The 16,542-nt window shown below is 36.4% G+C and overlaps 1 long non-coding RNA gene across 1 annotated transcript; it reads right to left on the reverse strand.

Moving 5' to 3' along the window:
- Positions 1 to 7,959: 7,959 nt before the first annotated feature.
- On the reverse strand, positions 7,960 to 15,493 carry LOC311285243. The gene is made up of 2 exons (XR_014626323.1): positions 10,611 to 15,493; positions 7,960 to 10,542 (listed from the first exon to the last, which is right to left on the reverse strand). It is a non-coding gene; the product is annotated as an uncharacterized lncRNA (long non-coding RNA).
- Between the last annotated feature and the right edge of the window lie 1,049 nt (positions 15,494 to 16,542).

Consider the following 16,542-nt stretch of genomic DNA (forward strand, 5'->3'; position numbering starts at 1 on the left):
TGTAGTATTTTCGGTGCATTTGTGGTGGGCCTCAGGGTTTTTTGTGTGGTTGGTAACTGAAACGAGAGTCTTTATATAGACTGTCATGCTACTGGCCTATTTAGTGCTTGTGAGATCTCACTAGGGTATCGGTAGGTGCACAAATACACATCCTTCCTGTGAGTTTGTCACATGCAATCTTTCGAACTTAAAGAGTTAGTTCACCCAAAAATGAAAATTAGCCCATAATTTACTCACCCTCAAGCCATCCTAGGTGTATATGACTTTTTCTTCTTTCAGCCAAACACATTTAAAGTTATATAAAATAAATATCCTGGCTCTTCCAAGCTTTATAATGGAAATGAATGGTACCTTAGATTTTGAAGCCCAAAAAAGCGCATCCATTCATCATAAAAGTAATCCACACGGCTCCAAGGGGGTTAATAAAGGTCTTCTGAAGCGATGCGTTTTTGTAAGAAAAATATCCATAACTTTATAAAGTATAATCACTGGCCGGTAATGGCTATACGCGAATCTAGTTCCGGCAGAAGAGTGACCTCTGTCCCGACACATTATGTATTGATGAATGTTGAAGCGAAGAGGATAGAGCAAAACAAAACACCAGTCATGAATTAGAAGTTTAAAAGTAAGAGAAGAGAAGCTTGAGTTTGTTGCCCAGCCCTATTTGTTTGAACCGTGAGAGGCATCTACTCTCACCTAAGCTTACGCTACAGATATTTTTCGTACAAAAACGCATCGCTTCACTTTAGAAGGAATTTATTAACACCCTGGAGCCATATGGATTACTTTTATGATGGATGGATGTGCTTTTTTGGTTTTAAAATCTAAGGTACCATTCACTCCCATTATAAAGCTTGGAAGAGCCAGGATATTTTTTTTATATAACTGTTTGGCTGAAAGAAGAAAGTCATATATACCTAGGATGGCTTGAGGGTGAGTAAATTATGGGAAATTTTTCATTTTTGGGTGAACTAACTCTTTAAGTTTGAAAGATTGCATGTGACAAACTCACAGGAATGATGTGTATTTTTGGGTGAACTAACCCTTTAAAGTCACAATAAAATCAAAATTGACAATGTTACAGCATTAATTATATATGATTTATTCATGCACAAGGGCATTTAAAAAAAAATCAACTTGGATTAAGTTGATCCAAGTTCTTAATCAAGTTCTTGGATTAAGTTAAATAGCAAACCACAGCCATCCAACGATGTAATCAATTCCCAAAGGGAAAAAAATCAAGCCCCAACCAACATTTTTTTCTTATATGAGAAGCTGTTTCACTCAGATATACATCACAATAGGGAAGTAAAGACTATTGCAACTTCCATTTCATGTCGACTTCAGAGGGATAGTTCCCTCAAATAAAAATTCTTTCATTTACTCACCCCTTATGTCATTTCAAATGACGTTTTTTTCTGTAGAAGGTTTTGCACAATCTCTGAGATGGTCACCATCTAATTTCATTGTATGGAAAAGGGCATTGTGACCATCTCCTTTTAATTTACACAGTACTAAATAAGTAGGCTAAGTCACAGATTTGAATGACATGAGGGTGAGTAAATGATGGCACAGTATACATTTTTAGGTGAACTGTCATTTTAATGACAATGATGGGATGTTTAGGTCCCAGATTTAAAAAAAAAATTGAAATGAACAGGCAAACCAACAAATGGTTTTAGCTTTACAAAATGTGGGTTGCATTCTTGTCTTGGCATCCATGATGATTCTGGCAGTGCAGATGGTTGTGTTACTGGGTCATGGCACAGGTCTGATTGGGTTACAGTAATTTACAAAACACAGAAAAGAACCTCAGCCACCAAAATGATCAGAGAAAGAGTAGCGAGAACAGACAAGACTGTGAATGCGGATGCTTCCCTTTTCTGCCTTCCTCTGTGTGGGCTTGAAAGACATTTTAAACATTGTGATTTTCTGTCCCTCAGGTGCATGAATATCTATAATTAGATGTCTGAAAATGGGACAGAGTTAAAGATTCCTTGAAGAACAGTGGGACTGTGGGACCAACATAATCAGAGCTCTGGAAAGACAGGTCAGCCTTGCAGGCTTTCTTCTAATGTACTCATTGACCTCACTATAACAGAAATGTGCACACTTAATGTAGTTCCTTTTATAAGGCAATTTTCTATCTATCTATCTATCTATCTATCTATCTATCTATCTATCTATCTATCTATCTATCTATCTATCTATCTATCTATCTATCTGTCTGTCTGCCTGTCTGTCTGTCTGTCTGTCTGTCTATCTATCTGTCTATCTGTCTATCTGTCTATCTGTCTATCTATCTATCTATCTATCTATCTATCTATCTATCTATCTATCTATCTATCTATCTATATATATAGTTTTGTGGTCGAATGTTATTGAAAGAAGTATCATGCTTACCAAAGCTGCATTTATTTGATTATTAGAATATAAAATAAAAGTAACATTTTAATATATTTTACAATGTCTGTGATGGCAAAGCTGAATTTTCTGAATAATTTCTCCAGTCTTCAGTGTCACATGATTGTTCAGAAATCATTCTAATATGCTGCTTTGGTGCTCAAGAAACATGGGTTCAAGAGGTCAAATGAATTAGATAGAAAAAAACTTTTAAAAGATTAAAAAATCACCATTAACAGTGTCATTTACATCTTAAAGCTTCATCTTAATCCAATAAAAACACTTGCAGTGGTTCTCACAAATCAAGAATGACATCTAACTGTAAGTTAGAGTCTGTGCCAAGATGGTCTGGGTTTATTAAAACCCCCTGAGATTATTTTAATAGATTTTGTTTCAGTTTTGCAAAAGAGGCTTGAAAAAGCTTAGGTGTTCTTGCGAAACAGCCTCGGGTATGTAATACCAGTAGTTAAACACTGGCCTCTGAGCGGTTTCCTCCCACACAGCTGAATGTGATAGAGTGTGTGCTCTACGTGCTCTTCAAGAGCACATACTGTTCAAGTTCGCCACTTTAATGTTTACATAGTGCGATGAGCATGACAAATTTGTAAATATTGCATTGTATTTAGTTTTTGCATTAGATAATACAGACTTTCAGCCCACCATCTTCAAACTGACTGACTACTTTTTGCTCAGGGGCTGATAATGTGCAGCTTTAATTGTGCTTTAACTGGCAAGTTTACATGGAAAAACCCATCTTTCATGCGAGAAACTCAAGTCGCCGCTCAGCATGTGTGGGAGCGTTTAATCAGGCGAAATGCCCTGACTCGTAAGACTGACGTGGAAATGATTCTAATATGACTAAGTCTGACATTCCCGGACCAGGCGTCTGACTTTGGCTTCTCCAAAACTGCAGCACCCAATTGACGCAAATGACTGCTTCAAAATAGGCCAACGGATGCTCCACTCCCCTGAACAAGATCCCATTTGTCCACAGCTCATTCTTTAATATGAAAAGGGATAGTTCTGCTGTGAAATGGTGCCAGTGTTTTATCTGATCAGACTTTTAAATTGACTTTTGTTGGTAACCTAATGGAGTTAAAGGGATTAGTTCACCCAAAAATTCAAATTCTGTCATCATTTACTCACTCTCCAGTTGTTCCAAACCGTTATGATTTTTTTTTCTTCTGCTGAACACTTTAGATGTCCGCATCTAGTTTACTTTGTTGTCAATCATCTATTTATTTGTGTACATTGTGTGCGGCCAAATGTGTACCGTGGTTACGGCCTTGTTTTCTCCTCTTTACTGCCGTCTCTCTTCAGGCAGCACATCAGAAGTTGAAGCTGAGCCTACTGTTATGTAACAATTATAAAATCTTTCTATCTATTTTTAGACTTCAATCTTGTCAAGTCTTTTAGAAACGACGATGAGCTGGTTTTGATCTTGGATCACTTCGTGCATGATTTGATTGCATTAAAACCTTCAATTATGATGCCGTTATTTTAAATATTTGTATTTTTATTTGTTTTTTTTTGTGTGTGGTTGCATAATGCCCTCTCTAGCTCAGCACAAAAACATGCCTTGACATCTCCATCTCTTCCACATAAACTCTAATTATTGCTAAACCTGACACCAGTGATTTATGAATGATGACTTAGCAGATTTTATATCATACTTGTATAAACAGTTTCTACCTGCATCTGGCAAAACATCACATTAAAACAAAAACCCCCTATATATATTCAAATCTTTAAAGGGATAGTTCACCCAAAAATTAACATTCTGAACACAAAAGAAGATATTCTAAAGAATGTTTCAACAGTTTTGTCCATATAATGAAAGTCAATGGGGTCCAAAACAACATTGTGTTCCACAGAAGAAAGTCATACAGGTTTGAAACATCAGGAGAGTGAGTAAATGCTTACAGTTTTCATTTTTGGGTGGACTATCCCTTTAAATACAAATTCAGCAGGGCCAGTGGCCAAACACCTTAACCCAGCTGTGACCTTAAATCCAAACCAAATCTTCACCAATATTCTACTGTGCATGCTGTGTTTAATCCCTTACATTTACATTAGCCATAAAAGCAAACCAGCACGCTGCAATGGCTTTGAAAGGTCTACACTTACAACTTAATGTCACATGAAGTGGGGAATGAGACAGTTTTGTTTTACTTTCCTGGAATTCCAGTGTTGCAGATCTCTAGCCCTTTTCCAGAAACCCTTCAATACTTCCATAATATAAACCCACAAGTTTCACTAGCACTGCAAAACAACCTGCCCCCTTCACCAGCAGGAGATGGAGAGACCCAGAGGAACATTTTACAGCTTAGAACTGGCTCTTTCATAGCCAATTAATGGATTTGTCTCAGATGTTTCTCCTCAAATTCCTTAGTAGCAATAAATTATACACAATTGTTGACATGCAGCAAGAGAGTACAGCTATAAAATGAACGTGATTCGAATAAAAAATATTGCGATGAATATATTTGGTGTCGTGGCAAATCTGAGCTCAATTTGAGAAATTATTCTCTTCAGAAACTCCAGAGACAAATCTAAGAAGCAAAATGAAAATCCTGTCATCATTTCCTCATCTTCCTCGTGTCGTTCCAAAACTGTTTTTCTTTTTCTGTGGAACATAAAAGAAGATGGTTTGAGAAACATGGGTTTCTTTGTTTGGTCTATGGGCTCTGATGTTGTTTGGTTCCAAATGCTCTTCAGAATATATTTTTTGTGTGTTTTGCAAAAGAAAGAAATGCATACGGGGGTATGAGGTGGAGTAAATGATGACAGAGTTTTCATTTTTTGGTCAAACCATCCCTATACACAATTTGTGATGTATTTAATCTGGAGAGAGAAAAAGAGATCTAAAAGAAATCTCATTTTTGTTGGGAAGTGATGAAGAAAAAGCTGAGGGAAAGAGCAACCACATAACTGAAACAGAAATAGATGAAATGGAAAGAATAGGGAATCTGTGAGCGAGTTGGTGAATGAGCGAGCGAGCGAGCGAGCGAGCGAGGGAGGGAGGGAGAGATAGGCAGAAGGAACTTGCTGCCCCTGGTTGGTGTTGTGTAAGACTTGGCTGGCTGTAGCAGAATAACACTCTTATTCTCTCAGTGCTTTGAACTCTGGTACCCTACAGCTCCGACCACCCCTCTCTGCAACAGCAAGAACTCACACTGAGGTGCTCTTCTCTCTCTCTCTCTCGCTCTCTCTCTCTACCTACCTCTCTCTCACTCTCTCTATCTATTTCCCTCTCCCCTTTCCTGCTGTGTCGCATTTCTCTTTCTCTTCCCATCGTATGTACCTCTCTGCTCCGTTCTCACTTGTCTTTCACTCTATCCCACATGTAGTTGCCTGCTTCAGATGTGTCAGTGTACCATTCACATATGAAGTGAAGAAAGTTTGTGTTTTCTGTCCTGATGGACTGGGAACCAGCGTGCACAGCTTCTTCGTCTGGTAAGAACCACCTGCAACACTGTCTGTGCCGTGCAAATTTGTTTTATAATAGTTTTTATTTTATTTTATAGGAGCTGCTGCATGCATGTATTTCAGGTTGCATCTGCCTAAAGGCGTGTGTAATGGTGTTTTTCTTGTGCAAGTGGTTGTGTAACCCACACATTGCTTCCGTGTTGCGCGCCTGTAAGCAATGTCTATGTTGTTCAGGCTGAAAGTGAATCCACGTGCGTGTGATGGTCTCACAGCAATGCTTGGGGTCTGCAAGTGTGCCTCTGTGTTGATCAGAGTCGATAAAGGGTGATGTTTCGTTTCGTGTTTGTGTGTGTGTGTGTGTGTGTGTGTGTGTGTGTTTGTGTGTCTGTCAGAACGGCAAATCGTGTTTAGGATCGGTTGTCATTTCACGAGGCTGTTGGAATGAACGAACCCATTGACCCGCGGTTTAGCTGACGACACGCCCCTCTCTCTGTCGTCTTCTTCATGTTGTTCTCTTCTCACTCACACCTTGTGTTTTTCCCTTCGCCTTGCTCCGTCGCCGCTTTTTTATCTTCTATAGCACAAATGTTTACGTTAAGCTTCTGTCTGACATACAGGTGCTGGAACGGCCACAGACAGATGCTTCAAACATCTGGTGGGTTTTAGGGAGGGCTCACTAACTGTGAATATCCCTCTGCGTCACACGCGCGCTACGCAGTTGCTGTTTCAGTTGGCACCGTCTCTGGATTCAAGTGCTGAAAAGAATGTACTAGAAACTTCCTCTGGAAAAAGAACTTTCCTGTCCTAAATGTAATCTGAGAAGGTTTAGTGACTTGTTTTTTTTTTTGTTTTGTTTTTTTGTACGGTTTGGCATGTTGCTGTGTTTCTTGTTATCTGCTAGAACTGAAGCGACACCGTGTGGTTGGTTATGTAACAGACGAACCCAGTGACCCCTCGGATTCATTGAGGTTTACTAGAAACTGATAAATTAAGTTAGTCATGCGTAGACTTTAACTGTGAGCTAGAGTTATATATATATTATATATCTACATTAGGGATATTCATTATATCAACACTATTGTCGGACATTTATTTATTTGTTTGTTTGTTTGTTGTTGAAATTGTTTCTACTTATTTTAAGATTAGTATTGCTATAATCTAGCACTAATTTAAAAGGATAATGGATTATGGCAAATATTATCAGTTTTGTGTACATGTAATAATAGAACAGATATATGTGTTTGTGCATAAAAATGAATGCGTATTTTGTTCATATACTGTTAATTAATTTCAATTAATTCACTCTAAATTCATTTAACATAAAAACAATTATTTTTTTAGTTGCTGGTTATGTATTTATTACATATAAAAGCTGAAAATAAACATTTAGATTTTAAGATATAGAACATTTTAAAACAGACTTATATAGATAGATACTTCATTTTGTTTTGTGTTTTCCTTCAACTCCACACAATGTCCAGAAGATGGCGCCATAGACCTCTGTGAGTTTTTTGGCCCTGCTGTTACTAAAGAGTCCAGATACCATCTGAGACCTAGGCCTACACGTTTTTACTCCACATTGTGTTTAAGAAATTAATAGACTTGTTACCTGTTGTAGCCTGAAACTCCTAATTTTTAGGATTTTCAACATATGGATTTCTCTTTTCTAGAAAAATGATTCTTTCTTTTTAGCCTGTGAAGGTGTTGTCATGTTTCCCTGTTTTGTCTTTTGTGACAGAGCAAATGCACGGATCCGTTCATATAATACGCTCTGCGTATATGATACATATCATCTCTCTCTATACTTTTGAATACTATAGTAGTTAATTATCGAGCGTGAACACGTACATTGCTGGAAGTAAATACAGTTTTAGTGCAGGTTCTGATATAGCCTATCTAGGTGAATCTTATGAAAACTGTCAGAAATATCTGGGTCATCCGGATTACTCTTTGCATAAAGAAATAAAACCGGAATCAGTTATTTTCATGTCAGTTAAAAACCTTTGATGCTTACATTGCAGATTCATTATCATAATAATTTTACATTTTAATTTGACTTAATGCATTTTGCGGTCACATTGAACTCTTTCATCTTTAGTATTTTTTGTTTAATGAATATTGAAAAAAAATTCCGCAAAACAAGTTTGAGATCTGCTGCAAGGTACAAAAAAATTATAAAGATATTATTTCAATTGTAAAGTACCTGTAAACAAGTATAGCCTACATCATGGTGGCATTAGTTGTATTGAACTTATTTACTCCTAATATTTTTTTAAAGGTCTGGACAGGGTGGTTTTCATTTCTGTTTTAAACATTATTCATTATGAGGAGGAAAATGAACTTAAATGTTCTGAAAATAATCACACAAAAAAACAAAAAAACTACAATGACTACTGTAATGCAAAATATAAATTCTTATTTTCTCTCCTTTTTAAGGTGAAATATAACCTGAACATGTTCCCCATTCATCATCATTTAGCGCGTTTAACACATTTACTTTCACAACCAAATTTGTTTTGAGACATTTTTACGTTTTCTGAACATCACTGACTGTTTGATCCCACCGAGTTTTGATTTAGCGATGAAGGACACCACACGTTTAGTTCTCGCTGTTGTCCAGCAGAGGGTGAAGGGTATAATTATTTAAAGAGGACCTGATGTTAATTCAATCCCACTCTTGTGAAGTCACTCTTTCCTTATGGACCTGTCAGTCCATCAGAAATATGGAAAGGATACATAAAACTGTGATGAAAATGTTCAATATAAATTTATGGAGCTGTAAGTTTTTACTGGTCTCTAATGAATGACAGCTGACCCACATCGCCAGCTCATTCGAAGCCGCTAAAGACCGTTACTAACTGAACGAGCGCTGTGATAAAGGTCTTTATGAAGTTCTCGTGATTTGTGTTTTGTCTTGTATCTCAGAGACTCGTGTGAGTCACAGTTCGACCCCAACATCTCCCTTTGTGTCTCTCAGTGGGAGGCAGGACCACGTGTACTCTACCCCCTCGCAGGAAAGTCAGTTGTTATAACTTCAACCAGCGGGCACTTTTATGGACCTTTGAACTGGTCTACAGACCACTATTTGATTCAACTTGTAAAATATCATTCCTCTTACTTTCTATTTTAGAGATATTAACTCATCTTTAAGTTAAATATACTGTGATGTACTGTAAATCACATGTCCATGATGTGTGTCAAAAAAAAAAAAAATCTAATAGTATAGTATAAAATAAGCAAATAATATTTATATATATCACATTCCATAGTGTTTACATGACACCTTGGTACTTTATGAAATACCATGTCCAGTAAACATGGCATTGTCATGGTGCCACAGTAGTAGTGATTTTTGTGAATATATTGCTGTCAGTAATGGCTGTTGTCATTGCAGTTTCGTTGTCAGTTTGCAAATTACCACACTTTACTGTAAATCAACAAATTTGACCATAAAAACATGGCATTGTATTACAACATTTACACTTGCATGTAAGCCGTAATTTAGGCAATCTCTCATAAAAGAGTGTGTGTGTGTGTGTGTGTGTGTGTGTGTGTGGCAGTTTTCCTCCACATAGCCAGTGTGTTCCTACAATGTCATTTTGCCGTAATCAGCTTTGAAACACATTTTGTTTTTTTGTTTTTTTTTGTAGGATGTGAGGAAAAGGGCTATTAGTCCATTTGAAATAACGCAGCTGGCATCCATCAATAAGGGAAGTACACTGCATTTCTCTATATAAAGTTTTACACCGGCTATAGAAAGTGCTAAATGTGTTTAAGTGTTCACAAATTAGAAAGACTTTTAAATAAAACTGCAGTTGGTGCCCTGAAGCTGTAACAAACTATGACAATAAAAAATATCAAGATTTTTTTCTTGTCTATGTTTATCTTGTTTTGACATGAAAAAGAAAGACTTTAGGAGACTAGTTTCTTCTGTGTTTCAGTGTTTTATGTGTCTTTTGTGCTTTTTTGTGTCTTTTGTGTTTTGTGTTCATTCTCAGATTTGTTGTTTAGCTGATAAAAAGTTTTACATTTGTGCAATATATTTTAAAATATAAATAATATGATTAATATACATTTGTAACATTTAACAGAACAATTAACTACTTGTGAACTGTTAGTGTTCAGTAACTTGCACGAATACACATTTCTCTTGCTATCCTAATGTGGATGTGCCATAAAATAATTTGAATGGGTTTGAAATGACTAGACACATTTTAACCAATCTCTAAACCTTTAATAAAAAAAAAAAATAGAATTTTCAAAATTAAGAAAAAAAAACCTACAATTTTTTTTAATGTCAGATTTTATTTTATTTTTTCATTTTGAGGTAATCCCCCAAAAATAGTTTTTTTGTGAGTTTGTTAACTTGTGGGCATATTTTCAAATAAATTTGTTTAGGCTGGACACACACACACACACACACACACATATATACATATATATATATATATATATATACACACACACAAACTGATGTTTGTTTCACTATATTAGTGAAGACATTGATTTCATATCAAGTAAATTATATTTTCTGTCATCTAACCCAACCCCTAAACATACCAATCCCAGAAACCTGCAAAACACTAGATTTAAATAATAACTTTTTACTAGTGAGGGCCAGTAAAATGTCCTCACTAGTCGGTTGTCATGATATTTCACTATATAAATGAAGACATTTTGCTTTTGCAATTGTCGCAAGTATAGCCAAACCTGTACACACACACACACACACACACACACACACACACACACACACACACACACACACACACACACACACACACACACACACAATTAGTATATTTAGTATATTAGTAAGTACAAAATTACACACACTATTTACCATGATCCAGATTCTGAAGCCCATCTCACTGTTTTGAGAAATTCTTTTTGTGAATTCATGAACTTTACTAAACTATCCCAAATCCACTTGCAGTCCTAAACGTGAACACCATTGTCCAGGTGCTCACAAATACACACTCCGATACCTCACCCCTCCCTGTCCCCTCAATCGCCTCACAACGGCATTGTAACCGAGCGCGTCATTCATGATTGTGGGTGGGTTTGAGCTGTGAGTCAGATCTGTACCTGCTCAGGGCCGTAAAACCGCATTTTAGACGCACGAAAGGAAACAGCCAATTCATATGGGTGATGTGACAGGTGTAAATGTGTGCAGACGTGCCTGATTTTGTGTTAAAGGTGAAGCAGTGCTGATGTTCGGCACGAGATCCCAACATCTTTTCTCTCAATTTTTAACTAAATGTTTTTTTTTCTGTTTGTGCTTAAACACAGACAAAGCTCCTTTTATATTGTTTTTGGGATGAATGAAACAGGCGCTTTCATTGATTCTTTTTCTCATTCACCAGAAGGACTGTGACATGACACGCATCCCACGTCTGACTTGCTGCTGATAAAACAAAGGGAAATTTGTCAATAGCCCTCGTGTTTATGTCTGTGCATGTGCGTGTTTGAGTAAGTTGAACTGTTGTACAAGATTGTAGGTTTCTAGTAGGCGTTTCTTTTTCTGCTGCTGTATGCAAATTAATTAGGGGCGAATCCCTGTCCGCAATCCCGTTGGAAGTAGCTGCTCATTTGCATGTATTGGAGTTTACAGCGTATTTTATTTTGAATCTTAAAAATGTTATTTCATATATTTAATATTTTTGTGACATAAATATCACATTGTACTACCACAGCTAAAAATGTTCAAATGAAACATTTCTCTTTTTTTGTGTTTTCAGCTAGGCTTATGAGCTTAGCATAGCGTTAACACATTAGGAAAAGCTCTTTTGATTATCTAGAACGAGATAATGCACAACATTTTTGATTAATAAAAGGTGATGGGATCTGGAACTTGGGGATTTCCTAAATGACACCAAACATTGGCAACTCTCACTAGAAATATATGGTGTTTTGTTTTGTTTTAAGGCGAGGGTTTAGTGAGAAATATCATCCGTATCATCTGAATTCTAGGTTATAATCTGGTTTAGATCCTGTAGCCCTTTAAAACATTACATGTAAGGTTTGATTTGTGAACATTACTTAACTAAATGAGTTATCACGAACTAACAATGAACAATACTTCTACAGCCTTTATTAATCTTAATGTTAATTTCAACATTTACTAATGTTTTTAAAGGAAAAGTTGTATCTAATAACATTAGTTATTAGGGACATGATTAATAAATGCTTTAAATCTCGCTCATTGTTTATGTTAGATATTAACTAACGATACCTTTGTACATTGACTTCACTTTTCAGTTGCGGTTCCTGTTATTTGTCAATTTCTGATGTCACCTGCAGACCATTGTCTCTAAATATTTGTAAGAACATACTCCAGTAGCGAGAGAATCTGGTTGTTTGCCGTTCTGAATAGGAGAGTTTGGCAGTTCTGTTCATGATGAGGCCAATAAATTATGAATTACAAAGGCGTTGGTGTTTGTGCCGCTTGATGTCTTTCTAGAGCAGGACACTCCCTTCCCTCCCGACAGATCAAAACAAATTAGGGCATAAATGGCTGGACTTTTAATTGTCTTGAAATCTCGTGATGCATGAAAGACCAAATGTGAATGTAACCAGTCAATCAATGCACAGTGTGTCTGTTTTAATGCCAAGTGTAGTCACAAGAATTGTTTGAGGTCTGTCTTGTCGACGGCCTCACCTAATTGTCCTTGGGCCGGACAGCATGTGTGTGTTCCGGTGGCATTGCAGTGGGTGGAGGAAATAGAATGAGCTCATGTGGTTGAAAATCCCACATTGATAAATCATGGACTAACCCCCACGCATGCACACACACACCCAACCACACATTATTTCAACCCGGGGGACGTTGTCTCATAGTCACTGAAACACACACACACACACATTGTCCAGATTGCAATCCGAACATTCTCTGTCATCAGCGATTGATCATGCAGCCCAACGTGATTTGGATGATGTTTCGTACACAAATCAAGTAATAATGAATTTCACAGAAGCTTTGTCGGTGCCACAGATGACCTCACCGTCTAAGCTTGATATAGACCTTAAATTTTTTTTTTTTTTTTTTTTTACCTTAACTTTGCATTCTTTTAGTGTGTGTCGAGAGAGAGAGAGAGAATTTAAAGTCAAGTAATCAATACATTTTCCACTGAAGTAAAACAAAATGTGAACACACAGACTGTTTTAAGTTTTGTCAGTTGTGTATTGTCTAATGTTATATTATTATATTATCAACCTAATCCATGTTTTAGATGGTTGAACAATCTACTTTGAAAACAGCAGGTTGCTTCAGTTATAGTAAATATGTAATAAGTAATAAATAAAATAATGACACAGTTTTAATAAACTTAATGTGAGAATATTTGTCAATTGTCAGTCATACATAAATGAAACGGGTAAGAAACTGGTAAGATTTTTGTAAAAAACTAAAAAAAAACATGGCTTAGTTTATTATTAACGATTTTCATCTATTTAATTTTACTTAAATCATAAAATCATATTTTCAAAATGCATTTGTTCAGTTGCTTTGATTCATCAGAAACCTATTAACTGAGAAAACAGTTACATTTATTCAGTTTATAAGTGTGAACATGTTTTAAATACGGCTAGCTGTGGAACAAGCAATATTCAATTAGTGAGAATGTATGATTTTTTCAACAAATTGGATTTATTGAGGAAAAATATAAATCTGGTTAGTGTGTTTTTATAAAACATTGTTTATGAGTAGTATTACAGAAATCCTACCCGTTTTCTGACAAGTATGCATCACAAGTCCATTAGTTTGTTAACTATGTTAACAGTGTAATCCAAAACAGCTGAAAATTTGTATGCAATTCAAATACACAAATCTTATATATTCACGTTTTCATTTACATTACATTTTCACTTGTATAAAAAAAGGTATGATAAGTTATCCTATGTTTGTTTTTCTTATTATGCGCTACAAATTGCACTTGTGGTCAGGCTTTGTTTTTCTCCTGTTTCCTTTGAAAAATAAACATTAATAAAACTCTGATGGGCTTAATAAAGAAAACGTTTCGCAGATTAGCAATAATGCATCACTTTCATTTTTCATAGCTCCACATCAGTTGAGGCCAGCAGTTCGAGAGCAGTTCACAGATCATAAGGGAGGGCTGCCAGACCCCACGTCCTTCCCTCCCATGTGGCAGAGTTGGCTGCATCTTTCCCCTGTTTGAACGTGTACACTTTACTAGTGATCTCGCCTGTCTTTATTGCACGGCCCGGGTTTCTGTGGGCCGCCACAAGAATGTCCGCTATTTTCTTTCCATTATCCCATGGCTTAGACTTCTGGACCGGTGTTTGGTGCAGATGGGCTATTGTGGAATAAAAGACAAGTATTAGGCCATTTTATAGTCTTTACAGTTGCTGACATAATTCAACAATTTTTTCCCCCTGTGGAACGTCAGGGAGGGTAAACGACTCCCCGTGTGGAGGCCGTTATCCCAACGCCCCTCTTGTCTCTTTGTTTTCCTCGCATCTTCTCACATTCACTCCCCTTTTGTCCACTCATCCCCTACTCTTGTCTTGTTATTGCTAGACGATTGCGAACTCCCACTCAGATTAAGAGCCAAGTGCCTGGTTCTCAATTTCTGCAGTCCAATTTAATCTGTTACTTATAAATGTATTGTATAACTCCAACATGGCTGCTGCAAAACTCAGATTTACACCAGACTCAGAATATCGTGGGTAGGTGACATGAAAATGATTTTATTGATGGTAAGGTAAGAACAATTATTTAGACATGCATTTTATTTAGAAAACTTAGTTTAAAAATGTATATATTCTAAATCTAAATATATATAGTTTAAATCTCCTTGATAATCAAGATACATGTACTTTTCCAAAATTGTGTAATACGTTTTCCAGTGTTGCTTTACTTCATAGTTATTTATTTTTTAAAAATTCTAATGTAATTCTTGTATAATTGTATGCAGTTTTAATGTTATATATTAATTCAGAGAATTTATATCATTTGTCACACCACAGACTGTAAAAAGCTATAAAAATAAAATAAAAAATGGTGACAATTTACTGCAATATATTAATATATTTTGTGGGGTGCAAAAGTCCATTAGTGAAAATGCTTCTGGTTTGCATTGTTTTTTAATTGTTTTTTTGTGTTGCAAATTAAATGACCAGTATAACAATTTGAGTGAGTTTTAGTATTTGGTTTTTCCCTTTTTTATTTTACCTGAAGATCATGTTATCAATAGAATTCGGTGTGTCAAATGTGCTGAAGTAATCATACAGTAAATTTATGTATAATCAAATATTTCCTTTTCTTAGTTTTAGATCTTTTAAAATTCTAAAACTTTTAAAACCATTTATTTCTTGTTTTAAATAGAAAAAGATTATTGTGGTCTCTTTAGAACCCACTGAATATAAATTTGAACTTCAATTTTTAGTTTTTCATCAACTACCTTCAAACACTGAGAGCACCTAATCTTTAAGGATGTATACAGAGTAAGGAAATGAATTATTCTAACTTCAGTTTATGCATTCATTCAAGTAAACACACCTATCTTCTATTCACAACTCTGAAAAGTTAAGACTTTCATTTAACACATGTTCTGCTCTATTTGTTCATCTCCCCACTATATTATTTCTACACACAGATGAAGACAATGAGACCAGAACGTGAAGTTGAAAAGAACACCAGGTCAGAGGTGAACACTTCTAATGCACGCAATGCAGTCAGAAATGCTCATAAGTTCTCACATTTAATCACTTAAAGATTTTTTTTGGAGCTGTCTCACATTTACAGGGCCTATAAGCGAAAGTCATTCTGTGCAGTTTGATAGTAATACTGAATTAGGTTTAACTACATCTGTTTCTTTTTCTCTAATCATCACAGTTTTAAAAAGTGAAATCTTCGTTGTTAAGCAATTGCAACATCTTCCTTTCATTTGGCGTAATGGGCCGTTGCGACAAATCCTCTCTAAGGTGGAAACTGAACCTCAGAATCACTCGCGTTGTTGTGTAAATGCTCACAAACTCATTAGATTTGAGGAAGCTCTCGCCTTTGCTCAATATCAGGAATACTCTGACTCATTAAGGCCTATGTGAAAACCCTGGAAAACAAGTGACAGTTTGGTATGATTTCTCAGATGATTCAGACTCCAAGAAGCATTCCTGACTCGAAAGGAATATGCCCGCCGGTGTTAATGCCATTATTAAAGGATCTGTTTCTCGGTCCTGGGTTAGTCTTGATGGTTTTGCCCTACTTTGTACCGGAAGTCAGATCCCCGCCCTGTTGCAAAAGGCCTTTTCAGCATTCAATTGCATAATCCTCCTCTGGCTTGTTTGTAGAATGTGCGTCAGCGAGCACTCCTCTCTTACACCCTGCTAAATAACCAATCAGTCCTAAACAAACTACCTGAAAGAGCCACGATGTTTACACAATAAAAAGGCCAATGGCGTTGAGCCGTGCTGAAGTTCCATGTGAGTTCTGTGTCGGAGAATGTATCGTCGTCAATTCAAATATTGTGCTCTTCGCGATTTGTCGGGACAGGCTGAATGTTGGTCATCAGCTGTGCATGTGTGTGTGTGTGTGTGTGTAAAGATGTGTTGAAACAAGCTCAGGATTTATCATCAGAATTCCGTTCTTTCCTTCATGTGCTAAGTCATTCAGATTTTTTTCTGAATCCTTTAAGGGAAAAAACACGGCAGAATCAAAACAAACATGGCCAACTGCAGATGTGCTCATGT

The sequence above is a fragment of the Rutilus rutilus genome, assembly GCF_951802725.1.
Source record: "Rutilus rutilus genome assembly, chromosome: 25".
Lineage (NCBI taxonomy): Eukaryota > Metazoa > Chordata > Actinopteri > Cypriniformes > Leuciscidae > Rutilus > Rutilus rutilus.